This window comes from Oryctolagus cuniculus, chromosome 9 (assembly GCF_051225735.1).
Source record: "Oryctolagus cuniculus isolate XC-2025 breed Fujian yellow rabbit chromosome 9, ASM5122573v1, whole genome shotgun sequence".
NCBI lineage: Eukaryota > Metazoa > Chordata > Mammalia > Lagomorpha > Leporidae > Oryctolagus > Oryctolagus cuniculus.
Genome location: NC_142875.1, coordinates 118,882,792 through 118,901,892, shown reverse-complemented (window position 1 = coordinate 118,901,892; position 19,101 = coordinate 118,882,792). Strand labels below are relative to the sequence as shown.

Here is a 19,101-nt window from a genome sequence, read left to right as displayed (position 1 = left end):
TAAAGAAGCAGATAATTACATTTGTGTATAACTTGATGAGTCAAATACATTGCTAATTTTGTATGCAGTAGGCCTTTAATTACTATGTTTACTTTCTCTTATGCATATAATTTTCTTCTACATTAATCCAGATAAGAACCACAGTATTCTCTAAAGGGTCTTAAAAGTTTTCCTAGAACAAACATACTTGCTTCTGGCTTCCTAGGTGCCAAAATTCGCAACATGTGAACCAACTCTTTTACGTAAAAACTAACAAATCTCCTATTAAAACGTGTAACTACCTGGGAGGGGCATATTAAATGAGATACTAAAAGTAAGTAATTTATTGCTATTAATTCATTTAACTAAATGAACGTCTTGGCAACTTAGAAAAGACTAGAATCAGGGCCTAGGGCACTGTAGAAAGGAAGTCAGGGGGAGCAGCTTAATTTAGCCTCTGTGAAGCCGAGTACCAGATACTCTGTGGATGTGTGGGCTGCTGTGGGTGCTGGGGTCCAGGGCATCTCCTGGATGATGTATCTTCTCTCAGGCATCTTACAATGCTGACTATTCTGGTTGCCTCCTGATAGAAGCTCCTGCAAGGCTGCACATTCTCATAGAATTTTTTTAACTTCTAAGGACAAATGTCACTTAGTAAGTGAGACTGATCTAGTTTTTGAAGATTACATAAATTCAGGTGTGGAAGTGCCATTCCTAACCCAGCAGTAATTTTATCAGAATTAAACTCCAACCAGGCAGATGGACAATAATTGACCCATAAAATTCCTTTGTGTCTGTCATTAACAGGCATTCCTCCTGCTTGCTGTACGAACTAGTCTAGATGGTAGAAAGTAAGTGGCCACTTAATGTGATTTTAGAGATACTGCAGAGTTATCTTCTGCTCTGTCCTATGTCTCTGCTGATTGCATTGCCCATTACTACACTTTCCCCTTGCATGCAATAACCAAGATGAGGGGTTTTTCTTGTGTTTCCCAAACTTTTTTTTGCTTTGTTTTTGGTCTGGGAAGGAGAAAGATTAGTTATTCCTTAAGTAGAATGATGTCTCTAGTAAGCTGGTGTCGCATTGGAGAGCAGCAAAATAAGGCACTCAAGGGATTTATCTGAGGAGTTGGGGGAAAAGAAAAGAAAGAACGGGCTTAATAGGATGCTTTTAGAGCAATTTAGTCTTAGATATAGCTTAAAATCATATACGTTAAGGAGAGAAAAATAAATGTCAATGACAATTTGATTCTCTCAAGCTGACAGGTGTCCATCATGTGGAACTATGCATGGGAGTGTGTATGTGGGCTTCTCACAGTGTATTTAGTTATTTTCAACTGATTAGTGGTATTTGGCACAAATTCATGAAGTACTGGCTATTCTACAGACTAAATATTTATTAGCTCTTTGTTACATAGGAGATAAACTGATGGTGGCTGATATAATACTTGCCTAATCTAAATCTATTTATTGAGCTTCTTTTACATATGACAGAGTTCAGGAAACCTTAGCCTTTTGAGGGTGATATTTTGCAATTAGTTTGCTGAAAATCCTGATGGGTTGGCAACTACTTATCGTGGCTCAGCTGAAGAGCATGGGGTAGTGGAGCACCAATACATGCTTCATTAATTCTCTGTGCTTGGGCAGGGCCAATGACATTCCAAAGAAAAAGGAAAAGATTAAAATACATCTGAGTTATTCTTCTATCTAAACAAGAACATTTTTGCCATTTTATAATGTCTTTGAAGACAGGCATGGTACCACAAACTCATTACCGTCTGGTGGGTAATGAAACTCAAATGTCCTCCAGGTACATCCAGTGATTGATGAATTATAATTGATGGCCTTTTGTGAAGAACTCATGAAAAATGAGCTCTCTGAACTGCAGTCAACCTGCACAGCATTTCCTTCTTTAAGTTGTGTTAATCAAAACCCATGCAATAACAGAGGTGATCTGCAAGTCACCCTGATGATTAGATTAAGCAAAAGCGTTTCAAATCCTATTTTGACATGCGCCTATCCTCCCTGAGTGATAATATCATTAATGCAGCTGCTTTACAAACTGCTTGACTAACTTGAGATAATACTGTGAATACTTGCGATAGAGAGGTCAATCTTACACAGTCCCAAGTTAAAGGACAAAATTGCCAACTATCTACTAACTTAAGACTTAAAGGGCTGATTTGGACATTTCAGAGGTACTTTTTCCAATTTTAATTTTTATTCAATTTTCTCTACAGATAAGCAATAGTTGCTGTTTTATTCACCTCATTTAGGGGTGCAGACTAGATTTTTATCAACTTGTTTCTCTTTCATACATGACAGCATTGGTGACAACTTGGTTGCAGTTCTTTGTGATTCCATCTACTCTACAGAATCCCCTAAGAGGAACCTACAGGGCTATGTTCTGGAATTTGATTGGAAGCCATTCACTCTTTGGAGTTAGTCCAGACAAAACTTGTGTCATTACCTCTAGGTGTTCCCATTAGAAGGTATATTTGTTTACTTGCAAACAGATGGAAAATACCATGTGTGTGTATGTGTTTGGGATGACAGACCTGGGGAGAGACAGAGAGAATACAGGTGAGAGAACTGTTTTGGGAGTCAAGAAAATGATGGCTTGTCCCTGTAAATATTTAATATTTGCTCTTAGGTTTATTCTGTTAATTATTATGGTCTTAGTTTCCCCTATCTGAAACATAATGTAAACCTCTTACCTATTCTTGTATTCTTGCCTTTTTAAATAAGATTTAGGTGTTGGTTTTTTTTTTTTTTTGAAAGCCAGAGTGAGAGAGAGAGAAAAAAAAGAGATGTCTTTCATCTTCTTGTTCACTCTCCAAATGGCCACAATAGCCAGGGCTGGACCAAGCTGAAGCCAGGAGCCAAGAACTCCATCTGGGTCTTCCTTGTGGGTGGCACTCAGACCATCTTCCACTGCCTTCCCAAGAATATTAGTAGGGAGCTGTATTGAAAGCAGAGTACCTGGGACTCCAATTGGCCCTCTAATATGGGATGTGTGCATTGCAAATGGCAGCTTAAACTGCTATACCACAATGCCAGCTCTCAATGTTATCTTTTATGCACACTGAAGACACCAAGTTAGAAACAAGAGAGGAGGGAATAGAAGGAGGACAAGGGAAAGAAATCACCAGGCCTTATGTCTCCTTTACTATCTGTTGTCTACTTTGATTTCCAGTCTGTATCCTTTGTGACCTTAAAGGATCAGACCTTAAAGGATCTCTGCTTATTCAGAACTAAACCTGTGCTCTGCTACTGTCCTGTTAGGAATGACTGTTGCCTTGACTCTATGGGTCTAATACTTTTATTGTTCCGGAAACCTTATCTGATTTCCAAAATCAAGCATGTTCTTTCCCCCTAAGTAATGTGAACTAATATTTATTGAGTATTTTCTATGCATCAAACATGAGCTATGATTTCTGTATCTGTAACTCATTTGTGTTTTACAATAGACCTCTGAGGTCTATACTTTTGAATCAACTTTACTGATAGTATAATAAACACATAAAGTTAGAAATCTAAAGCCACAAATCCTCTATCCATCTAGAGAAGTGTTCTGTAAATATTAGATATACACTACATGTTTACTAAGCAAATATACAGAAAAGGAGGATGTGGAGAAATATGCAAGTAAGTAAAAAGATAATCAGTAATAAGAAAAAGTTCTTGTAAGTTCATCAATGAACATGTTAACATAGAGACCACATGGGGCAAGATGGCAGACTTGACTAGCATAGTGGCAAAGGAGATGCATAATGAAACAAAACAAAATAAAAAAGAATTAGTTCAAGGACTATTTACAGAGGCAGATGATAGAGGATTAAATGAATAAGACCATCAGTGATGCTTTATTAAGATTCGCTCCTGAGCAAACCATTACAAGAACTATACTAAGAATCAGCAGAGTGTCACTTCTGTTATATTCTACTGGTCAAGGCGACCACAGAGTCCTTCTAGATTCTAAGTGGCAGAGACATAAACTTCATATCTTGACCAGGATGGAGAGAAAATCGCACTACAAAAGAGTATATAAGGAGAAAATAGAGTTGTAGTCATCTTTAGAAAATATACTGCCACTTGGTTGTAAAGAAGCCTTGATGTCCCCAGGGGATTGGAAGTTTGGATGAACTTTCAGAGACGTCCTAAACACAGGCAAGGGGATGTGTTTTGTAAATTCATCAGTGACACTGACTGCATATTGAACTGGGGAAATGGCATCCATTACAGTAAGGCAACCTTTGGCCAAAGGCCATTCCTAAGGAGGGATTCAGCTATGTACTATCACTGGTCTGAATTCCTGGTAGCTAAGGAGAATGAGTATGTTGGTTTCTGGGAAATGTACAAGAGTAGGTTTAGGAGGATGGAGTAACTTTGAAGCCAACATTGCTGCTCATTTGTCTTCATTCTCTACTACTCATTCTAGTTTGATTACAGCACTTTGGTTGATTTGAAGATTTATTTGGTGGACTGACCTCAACTTCTATTCTTAAGCACATGAGCTATGCCTTTCTCAGACTGTGACAGCTCCATTTGTCCACTTTGTAGAACAAGATAGTACCAAGAGCTGCCCTGGAAACTCGCTTGGATTACAAACATAATCTTTCTTGCTTCTGTTGTATAATTTCAGCCCTAATTTCCCCTGATAACCAGTATTAAGTATTAATTACTCTACTGCTTTATCTCTTGCCACTAGATACTTGAAGGGCCTTAATGTACAGTTGGGTGAAGTTCATTCATTGCTCTCGTGGAAGCTTACTTCTCTGGGATTGAGTACCTTTAAGACTTACTCAGGTTCCAGTTTTAGGTACGAGAAGCACAAATTCTATGAGAGGCACACTGTACATGTTGATGAGACCACTCCTGCTCCCAGCCCTAGATCCCCAGAACATTTTCCCTACTTATTTTGTGACATAGAGCTTTATATTGTCACACTTTAGCATCTACTGCATTTTAGCGATTTGTGCTTCATCTTTTCAGGGTTTCATCTCTAAATGGGTCCTCAACTGTACCTTTAAAAGATAATGTCATTGCAACATCAGGCTGGCAGCTTCTAGATGTTAAGCCCTGGATAGAACCATTAGAACTCATGGTAATGTGTCCATTACTGAACTTCTTTTGCTATAAAGTCCTTTCATCCAAAGCAATGGTTTGCAGGATCCTGTTAGTAGACCAAGTACTCTGTATGCACTTAGATCATGGACCAGACTGAGGCTCTGTGGACAAGTCATTTCCACATACAGAATACTCAGTTCTAGTACAGATGAATCAATACTGCTTTCAGCATGGAAGGAGTCAAATACAATCTGTTTGCCACTGAATAGCTAATTAGTTTTCTCAAGTATACCAACTAAGGAGCTCAGAGTTGGTCTCTGTTCCTGGAAAATTGCATATTCACCAATGTCAGTGCTTCTATCAGACTTGTATTGTGAGAATCCTTTCTATTGGTCTTGTGTGTTGCCTCCATGGTCCCCTAGGATCATTCTGTCCACATGCCGATACGTCAACTCTGAAGCAGCCAAAGACAAGAGCCTGATAAGTACACTGACTCAATCATTGTCATTATTTAGCTATTTAACTCTTTTTGCATGATAGATACTCTCTGGTGGGCATTAAGTGTTGTACAGAGATCCTTACACTCATGTCCATTCCTATACATCCATCCACCCCTCATTCTCAGGCCTCATCCATTTCCACTTTATATCTTGACACACTTGTCATTGCCCTTGAGTTTGTACACATTTTCACCTTGGGTCAATCCTCTTCTGACCAGTTGCATGAGCAGTACATGACCAGTCACAGCCCTGGAAGCTCTCCTTTATGGGAAGACTGACATCTCTGCTTTAGGTCACCACTCAGTGGTGCAATCAACAGCAGTGATTCAGTCTTGCTTCATACTCTCATATCGAGCTCAGATTTTTTTTTTTCTGCCTCTTGTCAGCTGATACTGAGGAAGTTTATTGGTGCAGTAGATAGGAGCTGAAGGAATGATGTAGACAGAGCATGGCTTAGACTCTAGTCGATCTTCTCACCCAGCTGTGTGAAGTCTCTGAACACCCCTGTGCCTCATCCAGCAAATACCACTTAGATCTTCTGACAGACTGCTTCAGGATCTACCTCACTGTATGACTTGCTAATTTCCACAGAACCCAGATTACCAAGGATGGCTCTGGCCATGTGCGGACTTGATGTGCCCTGATCAGTAGCCCTGTCTTTTCCACAGCCCAATAACCCTATCTTTCCCGGGCCCTGTTGCTGTAACACCAAGTCTCTACTGCAATTCTCATACTGAGGCTTACCATAACCTTCACATCTTTTCCCATCATAGTTATCTCTAAATACATTCTGTTTTCCCTCCCATATAAATAAGAACTATTTCTGTTTCTTTATTTGTGATAAGGATACAAATTAACACATTTTCTAGATCAATGTTGTACAACATGTGACGGAACAAGGACATAAGCCTCAGCCATTTTAGCTCCCTTCCTGGAAGTACACAAAATTATCTTTTATCCCTTACTCCTGCCTTCTTTCAAGAGACCAGCTCAACTCCACACCCCTTATTGTGTCCCACCACATGCCCTGCATTCTTTTCCTGCTTTGAAAGCCTGCAAGAAACCTGAGAAACCTGTATATGGAGAAGTTCAGCTATGACTACTGCGTCCCCGCACCCTCACTTCCAGACCCTTAGATACACAAGGCCTGGTGCACTGGAGGACTGTGCCATCTGCCTGTTTGGTCTACGCACACTGGCAGTTGGCTGCCTCTGCAAATTTATTTTTCTTGCCTAATTTAATTTCGCCTATGAGTTTGTATCCTATCTGCTCTCTGTTCTGCTTCCCTTTTCCTTACATTTGGTGCCCTGTGTGAGGAGGCCTGGGAGATCAATCTCTTGCCCACTGTGGTCCATCACAAACTGGCTGCTACTTCATTCCCTGGGTAAGAGCTATGCCATCCCACCTGCTCTTCCTCTAAACTTTCTTCTCTCTGTGGGAAGCTGCCTTGGCCACTTATTTCCTTATTCCTGCTTGCACTTTCTCATCTCCTGAAGAATTTACAGCCAGAGCCTTTTGGCAAATCTCATCACTACACGCCTCAGCAGACTCATTCTAGCCTATCGGATGTGTAAGAGAGGCCTCTGTGGCCTCAGGGGCGCTGGAGCTGACACTCATGGCCTGTTCATGCCCCCTTAATAGGGCCTGGGGTGTTGATCCATTTTCCCCCTTCCTTTATCTCTGGGAGGTTTAGGAAACACTCATCATCTGCCACAGCTTAATACTGGGATACTGGTCTAATCTTGGAGATTCTGGCTCTCTCCTCTAAGAGGACTCAGAACTTGGGTTCTTAGTTGGGGTAACTCTTTCCCAGGTGAAAGATCTCCTACCCTCAGGCTGTATTTTGCTTAATCCATGGGTTCCAAAATTTCTCACATCTCACCTAGTTCCCCTCTGGCCTGTCTCTTCCAAAACTTGAGCAAATTGGGTGTAAAGGGAGACAAAGCCGAAGTGATTTTCTTTGGCACTAAAGTTTGGCCTCAATATGAATTGGACAATGACTCTAAATGGCCAGAATTCGGCATTTCTTTTTGTCTCAGAATTTTCTCTATGATCTTAATAACTTTACAAAGAATTGGCAATAGAATGTGTGCTCTGGAAAGCCTGCACCTGGGACATTCCAAACTGCTAAGACAACGCGCTGTGAACTTCACCCAGGAGTCTTTCTCACATCTTCTGCCCAACTTCTCAGGGTCCATGTCCTGCTCCGCACCCAACAGCTTGAGGAAGGACTCTGCCTGCTGCTCAGATCCAATGAAGGCCCCGCCCTCTGTATGGGCAGGTGCAGCCCAACTCTCTCTTTAACCCCTCCCTCATTCCATCTTCTCTGAAAAAAAGTCTCTAACTAGCTGCCTCTTCTTGGAACTCCACATCGCACACTGCTACTCTGTCTCACATCTAAATTCTCTCTCACACGAAGACAAAACCTTTGTTCCAGCCATCTCCAGTAATATGCAGGAACAACACAAGACTGCTCTTCTCCAATCAATGCAACCCAGAGTGTAGATACTCATGCCATGTCAACGCCTTATATCATTATGAAGTATCCAGAAAGAAACCAGCACCCCATTTCCTTATCTATATTCAGAGTCAGGATGGATGGAACAAGGACATAAACCTTAGCCATTTTAACTCATTGCCTGAGAGTAGATAAAATTCTCATTACTCCTTACCCCTGCTTTCTTTCAAGAGACCAGCTCAACCCCATGCCCTCTATTGTGCCTCACCCTATGTCCTACATTTTCCCCTGGTTTGATAGCCTGCAAGAAACCTGAAAAACCTGCACGGAGAAAGTCACCTCTGCCTATTGCCCCCCACCCTCCCCTCTGGACCCTTCACCCACCATAAGCTACATAAGGCCTGGCTCACTAGAGGGTGGTGCCTTCTGCCACATAGTCCGTATGCATGCTGGCATTTGGCCACCTCTACAAATTTACTTATTTTTCTTGAATAATTTCATTTTGGCTGTGAGTTTGTATCCTGTTTCCTCTCTGTTCTGCTCCCCTTTTCATTACAAAATGTATCTGAGATTTTGTTAATTTCCCCTAGAAAAGAAATCACACTTTGAACAGTGACTGCAAAGGTGGTTATTCACTGTCATCTTCAAGGTTTTCTATGTATACTGCAGCACACTGCTTATGCAGGGGTGTAGGAAAGGAACGCTGATTCTTTGGGTATTTTAAGGTAACATTAATTTTTGCTGATCTCTGTGGCAGTTTTTACCACACAAACCAAGGAATTGTGGGGTTCTACCATCTAGGAACTATATCCATTCTGACTACTAGGGACTACACAGCATGGATATGAATGTGTGGACCCAGTGAGTTCTTTGTGAACTGGGCCTGAACTAGGAGATTTATTTATTGCCCACATATGGTCCCAGGCTGACAAGAAGCTTATAATGACTATTATGATTTCTTCATATCAGTTCAACTCAGATGCCGTGTACCAGTCCTCAGAACGCTTGATTATACCCCTTCCCCCTGTGCATTACCTTAGTGGATCACCACGTGGTTCTTTGTGCAGGGTTCATGGAAAACCACAGGTATTTGTCAAGACGCCACCCACTTTTCCTCTCAAGGACATGTTCCTTCCTTCAGTCAACAAAGTCCAATCTGAAAAAAGGATTTAGATTTGGAAATTGAACACGATGCTATAATATTTTATCACAGCTGGCCATTTTCAACCTTTCCTTGATTTCTTTAGATTGTGCATACAGAAGAGTATCTCTGTGAGTATCAATCTATCTTGCACCATATTCTATTAACAATCTCCATAAGTTTCTGCAGTGTAGACCCCATCACTGCCATGGTTTGATGAGAACTCATCTTGAAGTATAATCTCCATTATGAGATACTGAGGCATGAAACGGACATTGAAGAGGTGATCTAGGCTCTCCTCTCAAAAATGGTTTAATCCATTAACTGGTTAATGAATTATCTTGGGGATGGGACTGCTATAAAAGGCACGTTGGCCAGATCAGTTCACCCTGTGCTGCCTTAGAACTCTGCTGACAAGAGGTTGTCTCCAGAACCGAGCCTTTGACTTTGGACCAGAAATGTGAGCCAAAATAAATCTATTTTCTTTATAACTTACCCTATCTGTGGTAATGTGTTATTGGCAATGGAAATACAGACTGAGATACTAACCCTGATGCTCATTACAAAAACTGTACCTACTTTTATTCTGATATTTTAGTGCTACCCATCTCTAGGAAAATTTTTAACAATGATAGGGAGAATTATAATAGAGTTTATGCTTCTGGTAAATGGATGGAGAACTTTTTTCTGGAATCCAATCCATAAATTAATCTTATAGCAAAAAGTAAATGGGAAAAGATCACCACCAACAAAAATAAAGTAGCAATAATCATAAGGGTCAATAATAACAGGACAGTAGACAAAAGGTGCTCAAACATTAAACTGGAGTAAGTCACAAGACCATTGAAAGTCCAGACAATTGCTATCCCTGCTAATGATTACAAAGGTGGCAAGCTCTTTTAGAAATAGTTTTACTTCAATGAAAAATAATAGATGATTTTTAAATGATGATGAAATCAGATCAGACCTATTGTCATGTTTAATCCCAGTGAGAGTCAAGTTGGCAAGTTGGGAGTTGATAATTTCTTTTTTTTTTTTTTTTTTTTTTTTTACAGAGGATCAGTTTAGCATACATTAAGTAAAGATTTCAACAGTTTGCACCCCCATAAAAACACAAAGTGAAATATATTGTTTGAGTACTCGTTATAGCATTAAATCTCAATACACAGCACATTAAGGACAGAGATCCTACATGAGGAGTAAGTGCACAGTGACTCCTGTTGTTGACTTTACCAATTGACACTCCTGTCTATGGCATCAGTAGTCTCCCTATGCTCCGGTCATGAGTTTCCAAGGCTATGGAAGCCCTCTGAGTTCTCCGATTCTTATCTTGTTTAGACAAGGTCATAGTCAAAGTGGAGGTTCTCTCCTCCCTTCAGAGAAAGGTACCTCCTTCTTTGAAGACCTGTTCTTTCCACTGGGATCTCACTCGCAGAGATCTTTTGCCAGAGTGTCTTGGCTTTCCATGCCTGAAATACTCTCATGGGCTTTTCAGCCAGATCCGAATGCCTTTAGGGCTGATTCTGAGGCCAGAATCATCTATTATTTTTCACTTTATGTTTCTGTGTGAGAGCAAACTGTTGAAATCCTTACTTAATGTATACTAAGCTGATCTTCTGTATATTAAGATAATCGAAAATGAATCTTGATGTGAATGGAAGGGGAGAGGGAGTGGGAAAGGGGAGGGTAGTGGGTGGGAGGGACGGTATGTGGGGGAAGCCATTGTAATCCATAAATCGTACTTTGGAAATTTATATTCATTAAATAAAAGTTAAAAAAAAAAAGAGGACCTATACATGTCAAAAGGGTTGACATTTAATATAAGTAATCATTTTGACTGATTCACTAATGCCATTCGTATGTGGAAGTGGTTTTGTGCTGCTTTGCTTTTGTTTGTTTCTCTACCAAAAGTGCCTTGAAGAGCAACACAATGACTTTTAATGAATTTGTTGCCACTGCTTTTATTTGTCACTGTTATTTTTATGCCATTAATATGCAAATATCAACGCAGTGATAAAGGCAAGTAATTTTGACATTATTGTGAAAGCAGTTTCCATTTTGTGAATGTACATTGAGAATCACAGGAATAGTAAAATCTCCATAAGCATTAAATGATAAAGGAAAAGTAAAAAAAAAAAAAAAAAAAGAAATAGTTTTACTTCAAATTGGTTGACTAAAATGGTATGATTTTATTGAGAGTTACATAGAAAAATAATTTAATGTCTTATCAGTTTTTAGAGTCAAATGTGTTACAGAAGAATGAAACCTTCCTGTTATAAGAACCCATGATCAAAAAATATCTGAGGCTGATGATAAAGAGGAAACAAAAACTTATTATTATTCCTGTGACAATAGGTGTGGGTCTCTGAGGGAGATGGCTAACCACTCTACAATAAACACAATCCAGTTGGGACCAGAGAAGAAATTTGTTTAATTTTACAGGCTAAGTTATTATCTATTGCATATTAACTTTCACTCCTTTTACATAATGTTTATAATTAACTATGTGTGTATTCTGTAGGTTGTAGGCATTCTCAATTGATTTATTTGTATGTGTGTTCCAGCTAGTGTTCAGTTATTCTCAATTTATTGGTTGCTGTTTTTAAATGCATTAAGCTAAAGTACTCTTAAATAGTAGTAAAAAACCAAAACTGAAAAATATTCCATATGACTTGAGCATTCAAAATTGTGGTGCCCAAGCAGGGCCCTTCTGGTATAATGGAAATATTTTATATCTTGACAAGGAAATGGACCACACAGGAGTATTCTGTTGTCCAAACTTACTGAACAGCATACTTAACTATTTGTATATTTCATTGTAAATTAATTTTATTAGCAAAACTGTAAAAAAAATACTGATTTCTTGTTAGTAGGTTTACTTTTCAAAGTGACATAGGTTTACAGTTAATGTAAATGTATGTATGTAATGTAAATGTAAATATATGGTTAGTGGTGATTTAAGCATGTGATTATAGAGTAGATTAAAATTATGTCGGCAAAAACTGAAGAAAGAAAAGGAAGGAGGCCAGTGCCATGGCTCACTTGGCTAATCCTCCAACTGCGGTGCCAGTACCCTGGGTTCTAGTCCCATTTGGGGCGCTGGATTCTGTCCTGGTTGCTCCTCTTCCAGTCCAGCTCTCTGCTGTGGCCCGGGAAGGCAGTGGAGGATGGCCCAAGTGCTTGGGTCCTGCACCCACATGGGAGATCAGGAGGAGGCGCCTGGCTCCTGGCTTCAGATCGGTGCAGTGAGCCGGCCATAGTGGCCATTTTGGGGGGGTGAACCAATGGAAGGAAGACCTTTCTCTCTGTCTCTCTCTCACTGTCTAACTCTGCCTGTAAAAAAAAAAAAAAGAGAGAGAGAGAGAGAGAAAGAAAGAAAAGGAAGGAAGGAAAGGAAGGAGAGGGATTGAGGGAAAAGAGAGGGAGCAGGAGGGAAACAGTTTTCTTCTCAGAACTGTACCTATTAAATACATGAAATCTATTTTCTTTATATTAAAATTTAAAATAACATTCTAAGCTTAAGCAAATAAATAGACTGAGAATGATGGGAAGCGGGTTTATTGTGGATATAGATGAGAATTATAGGTGTAGAAAGAGAGATGAAAGAATTACTCCATGGTACTGGATTGGAACTGGAATAATCAGTAGGAATTTGTATTTATTACCTATAAAATTACCTATACTTATATTATCCATCTAAATTTATTGATATGCACATATATTTCCTGGTAATATATATGAATATGTCTACTTCTGACTCTAACTCTATCTTACTTTACGTATATTCTCCCCTTGGAGAAAGGGTTCATTTGAAAGCTGTGTCAGGGAAAGTGAAAAATTATCCTGGAACATATTCAGTAGAAAGTCAGGAATGCCCAGACAGTTATCTGCTGCCAGCCAGGCTGCACATTAGCAAGAAGCTGGAATCAGAAGCAGAGCTGGAAGTTGAACTCAGGACAATGACATGGGATGCAGATGTCCCTACCGGCAAATTAAATGCTATGCCAACCACCTGCCCCACGCTGAGGTTTTCTTAACTTTGTGCTGGCTCTTTAGGAAAATCTGTTTCTTCATTTTTTTTTTTTTTTGCACGTTGGAGTCTTTGAGGGAAAACACCAGCTCTCTTTCCCCATCCTAATTGTAAATCAAATAAGATAAATAAGAAGCACACTGCATCCAAAATATCACTTATAGCACTAAACCATCTGATATTAGAGCACGTGGCTTACTTTTGCTAGCAAGACTATTTCCTAATTGTAAACCTTGAAACAAAATTCTGCATGTGGCTGCTGAGCTTTCTCTTCCCATGATGTGTGCATGGGGGTATGGAGAAAGGAATAATAGGAGTGAGGAATAATTTATCTTTTCATCTCTTCCTCCTTTCCCCATGGCAATATTTTACTATTGACTTTCATGTATCATTGTAAATCAGACTGTTGAAGCACGTAACTCTCACTAAGTATCTAGTGGTAGCCAAGAATATCTATGTATCATCAAGTAGGCAAACTGAATATATCTTGCTGTATGAAGATTTGGTGACTATGTGTTGGTGTGATGCAAGAGTGATTAGTTAGTGCTTTTAGGTAAGTTCAAAATCAGTTACTTTGATAACAAAAGTCACATCTTATTTGATATAGCATAGACTACTATATGTATGTGTACACACACACACACACACACTTATAAAATGGAGAGCTGGCCAATTATGTTGATGGCTAAGTTGAATCTTTCAGTGCTGGGAATAAAAGAATTGAAAACTGAAGGAATATTATCCAATAATCTGAATAGCTGCCCACCACTGAATGTTGACTGCACGCTAGTTCTATGCCACACATTTGACAGACCTTATTTAATTGTACTGCAATGACTATGACTGTGTTGATCATTTGTTTATATGGCTTCTATCCTCTCTGTGGCCCAAGACTGACTTCTGAAAGCTCAGTTTCCTAGGCTCCCGTGCTGCCCAGCTTCCTGCTCGATTGTGGCAGCAGGAAAGCATTCATGTGAGATTGGGGTTGTGAAGGTAAAGCAAGGGCATTTCGAGCCCTCACCTCCTCCCATGGAACCTCTGGCAGTTGCTCTGTGTCTTCAAGGACTCAAACTCCTACATCTAGCCTCTGGTATGGGAGTGACTTCCCACTGCTGCGAATCTGTGGTGTGTCTGCCATCTGCAGTTGGGCTTTTTAACTCCCCTGCTACCTTTGTTAATGACGTGTCCACATTAAATAACTCCTGTTAAATTCCCTATTCTTACTTGTATTTTCCTATGTGGACCTTGGCAAAGATAGACACTGTCTTCACTTTGTAAGCTGACTTGTCACAAAAGCACACAGTTCAAGGACAGGCTTTCAAATCAATCGTACCTAATCTCAGAGCCCAAGTACTTAAACCACTGTGCTGCATCCACATACAGTCCAAGTGAATGGCCAAGTGCAGTTTTCTTTTTCATTTGTTTAGAGATGTATTTGAAAGGCTGAGTGACACAAAGAGAAGGAGAAAGAAGGGGAAGGAAAAATTATCAGAGTCAGTGAACTCAGGGGGCTTCCATAGCCTTGGCAGCTCATGACAAGAGCCTAGGGTGATTACTGATGCCATAAACAAGAGTGTCAATTTGTTAAGTCAACAACAGGAGTCACTGTGCACTTACTCCTCATGTAGGATCGTTGTCCTTAGTGTGCTGTACATTGAGATTTAATGCTATAACTAGTACTCAAACAGTATTTTTCACTTTATGTTTCTGTGTGGGAGCAAACTATTGAAATCTTTACTTAATGTATGCTAAACTGATCTTCTGTATATAAAGAGAAATGAAAATGAATCTTGATGTGAATGGAAGGGGAGAGGGAGTGGGAAAGGGGAGGGTTGCGGGTGGGAGAGACGTTATGGGGGGGGGGAAGCCATTGTAATCCATAAACTGTACTTTGGAAATTTATATTCATTAAATAAAAGTTTAAAAAAATATTCAAAAAAATTTAAAAAAAAAAAAAGATCTGCTATTCATTTGTTCATTCACCAAATGGTTGCAATGGTTGTGTCAGGCAAATCCAGGAGCCTGGAACTCTATCTGGGGATACCATATGGGCAACAGGGGCCCAAGCGTTTGGGCCATCTTCTGCTGCCTTCCCAGGCACATTAGTAAGTAGCTGCATCAGAATAGGAACAGCCAGCCCTCCAATAGGCCTTCCAGGCTTCACAGGCCAGCCACCAGTTTTCATTAATCGTGCCTTCCTATTACTTAGCTCAAAGTACCTGCATTGTTACAGTAACTAGCTCTTCTCATTCAGATATCCACGTGTCTCTTATGCAAATTCTTGAGAGCAAGCACATGTGACTAATCTTTGTGTCCCTAGCACTCACTACTGTGCTTGGAATGTAGTTGAGCCTTAATGAATATTTGTGGAATGAATCAACGATAATCACTGTCATTTTGACAGAGTGAGTATTTTATTCCAGTAACCAGGCTAGGTTTCTGACGTAAATTTTATAACTCAATCTTCATAATAATTTTGCAAAGCAGGTATAAATAGTCCAATATCAGAGATCGAGAAAAATAGGCTCAAAGAGTTTATAAACAACTCATGACCAATCTTGGATTAAACTCAGACTAACTAGATTCCAGGGTCTGACATTTCCGCTATATCTTGTTGCTTCCTTATATCTATTCATGTGACTATTAGAAAGACATAAATATGTAGGTTGACAAAAAAAAAAAAAAAAACCTAGAGTTTTTAAAAATTAGATTTCCAGGTATTTTTGGAGTCTTGTAATAAACAGATTAAATCTTTTCATGCCATAAATTTAATGGAGATAAAATTTATGACTATGTAGACAAAGAGGAGAAAAGAATTATGACAATAATCTGAAGAAATTAAACAGTACCTGTTGTGGCTTAAGATAAATCAGAGATAGACAGTAGTCAAAAGGGTGAAACAGATTTTACTCAGGAACTGTTTTGTATCAGAAAAGAGACCTCAGCGTAGCTCTGGACACACTTCATTGTCCAGTGGAGCTTAGAGCCAAGGAGCAGAGTAGGGGGCAGTGGATGGAAAATTCCTTAAAGGAAACATCAGAGGTAGGGGAGGATCTTGGCAAAACTAACTTAGCAAGATTCTAGCTGCAGGCACAGGCTGGATGATCAAATATCATTTGGGGAAGAGGGTGCAGAATAAAGACCTTGATCAAATATTTAGGTGATCAAATATCAAGGGTGACAGATTTTCTCGAACTTGAATTAGTAAGATTCTCCTCCAGAGGGGCAACGCAGGGTTAGATAATGAAGCACAGGCCTGGAGGGTTTACAGTCTCCTGACTAGTCCCTAATCCTCCTATGGGATTGTATAGTTCAGAACTCATATGATGATGATATTCACAACCAGCTCTCCTAAGCATAGAACTCAGCTTTCAACATTACTCTGCCATTTCCTAGCTCTTATCTGGGGTTAGGGCATTATTCCAAGTAGCGAGGTAAGTACTTTTACTGCTGGGTTGCTGATGAAGGATTTTTGCTTGTGTTTCTATGAGTGCAAGTCTTTGCTTTGTAGAGTGAAATTGTGTGTACGGGTGATAGTCAATGGCTTAGTTAGGTTTCTTCTCTAGTTTTTCCTGGAGTGATAGACTCTAGGAATCTCCTCTGAACACAGGAAGTAACATCGTATCCATTTTAGGAGGTTGACTTGCAAAAGCCATTGTGTTATTGTTTAATTTCTGATGAAAACAAAACAATCCAGGCAAATGGATTTGGTAGGCATCACACAAAAGGTCACTGTTAAATCTCCACGTGCTTCATTGGCGCGTACTTGCTTGGTTTCGTATTGGTTGAAATTGTTGCAGCTGCATCAGCCAAGCTGCTGCACCCTTCTCACAGAGCCAGCAGCTTATGTGGAGATCCTGAAAACAAGTGATTTCCATAGATTTTGCTGAAGTGACTCTATTTTCCCAGGTAAAGGATTATCTCCTAAGTTCTTCATGTATGTGCCACTAGCTTTGCCATGACAAAACCTTTATTTTATTAATTCAGCTATTTAGAATAATGTGAAGCTAAATGCTTGCATTTCACCCAGAGGATTTCTAATTATCACAAACTGCCAAAATTCTTAACACTGGGGAATAAGCACAAAAGAGACTGTTTATTCATTTTGTCTAAAATTGTGTTCCATCAGCGGGTATCAAAGCTTAAGAGTAGCAGTTCAGTGACTACTAGTTATGTGAGATTTAAAAAATTCTGCAGAAGGCTGTATGACAATATGTATAGAGGTAGTTAATGATTCTGTGTGTACACTTAAATATTTGTTAAAAGCAAAGATTTCTTCATGTTTTAGGGTTTTTGCTACCATAAAACAAAACAAAACCACCCAGAGGTGTGACCCTCTACCACCTTGGTGTGAGCATGCATATTGAAATATTACCTGTTATCATCTGAGTGCCAATCAGCAGTTAGAGAAATGTCCTGATTCTCCCCATTTAAACAACTTCAGCAAGTGGTTTCTGTTAGCAGCGATAATCGACTGGGATTTTCAGTAATGATGTATGAGCCCTAGAAAAGAAGCCACTTTGTAAACAGCACTGTGATAACAAAAGAGGACTGTTCACATGCCTGGTATTTGCATAGATCCAAAAAAACAGCACTGACTTTCCTGATTTGGGGTCAAAGTCTCAGTGGTGGCTACTGGCATTAACCGTTGGATTTCATGGATTTTGTTTAATGAATGAATGACTTTTATTCAATTACTTATTTTCCCATATGAAAATGTTTTAAATGTACCTGAAAAGATAATATGTTTTCACTAAATAGGTTGGGAAGTTAGGGAAGGCTTATGGCTAACTTAATCACACTGAATTCTTTCTAAGAGCTTAACTTAAAATACTTTTGCTTACCCAGTGAAGAAAATGGTTTATAGAACCCTTGAATATAACAAAAAAATATTTTTTGAAACAAGTTTTTTTTTTGTTTGTTTGTTTGTTTGTTTTTTTTAAGAGAGAGTTATAGACAGTGAGAGAGAGAGAGACAGAGAGAAAGGTCTTCCTTCCAGAAGCCAGGAGCCGGGTACTTCCTCCCAGTCTCCCATGCGGGTGCAGGGACCCAGGCACTTGGGCCATCCACTGCTGCCCTCCTGGGCCACAGAAGAGAGCTGGACTGGAAGAGGAGCAGCTGGGACTAGTACCCGGCGCCCCATCTGGGACTAGAACCCAGGGTGCTGGCGCCGCAGGTGGAGGATTGGCCAAGTGAGCCACTGCACCCGCCTGAAACAAGTCTTTAACCCATGGTGGAAAACATGCCCCAGATGGTCACTTAGGGTTACCATTTATAGAAAGACTTATAGAATTCCCCTACATGATGGTTTTCTATGGCACTAACTCCAGTTTCTATGCCCCCTAGCTTTATGTAAGAAACAGGCATTTAGAATAGTCATGTTCTTAATCACCAAAAAGAGTGAAGACAACTCTGACATGGTTGAAGAGCTTTCTTATTGGTTGATAGGATGACTATACGGAGATTAGACAATGGCAAAGAGAGAAAGGAAAAGATAGCGAGAGAGACTGGGTTCTAAATGCATGAGAAGGGAGAACCAAAGGCAGCTGAGAGGTCTGTGATGAATCTATATTTGCTCTATAATTAAGTCATGTGTTTCTACTCTTTTGAAAAATTGTCCCATTCTATCAGTTTTTTTCCAAAACTAGTGGCAGGTTCTTGCACCACAGCTAAGATGATTTGCAATTTTACGTGGGAGATTTCAGCATGAGTTCATTTGTATGATTGTTCAGAATTACCAAGTGTGTCTCTATAGCTTTCATCTATAACCTGTGTTTCTTTTCATCAGTTAAAAGCACATGCCAAACAAGTTGAATTTCATTTCTGTTTGATTCCATTCCAATGTGTTTCATTTAGAAGTTGTCTTATTATTTATTATTTATTTGAAAAGTCAAATAAAAGTATAAGTTACTTGGCATCCGTA

General features: G+C 39.6%; 2 protein-coding genes across 18 annotated transcripts in view; one reads left to right on the top strand and one right to left on the bottom strand.

The window, feature by feature from the left end:
- The window catches only part of IAPP (islet amyloid polypeptide), a 38,274-nt gene extending 20,591 nt beyond the window's left edge, over positions 1-17,683 (bottom strand). The window contains exons 1-2 of the mRNA XM_089303923.1: positions 17,554-17,683; positions 9,043-9,163 (exon numbers count right to left, since the gene is read on the bottom strand). The gene's annotated coding sequence lies outside the window, so the exon portion shown is untranslated. The remainder of the gene's footprint in view (positions 1-9,042; positions 9,164-17,553) is intronic.
- SLCO1A2 (solute carrier organic anion transporter family member 1A2) overlaps positions 1-19,101 on the top strand; it is a 98,381-nt gene that overhangs the window by 35,960 nt on the left and 43,320 nt on the right. For 3 of the 17 annotated variants that reach the window (XM_089303920.1, XM_070049462.2, XM_089303918.1), the window contains exon 1: positions 9,536-9,608. The exons of 9 other annotated variants lie outside the window; for them this stretch is intronic. The gene's annotated coding sequence lies outside the window, so the exon portion shown is untranslated. Of the gene's footprint in view, positions 1-9,534; positions 9,609-16,357; positions 16,613-16,950; positions 17,088-19,101 lie in introns of those variants that run through there. 5 more of the 17 variants (XM_051850840.3, XM_089303919.1, XM_089303916.1 and 2 more) reach the window with 5 other exon arrangements.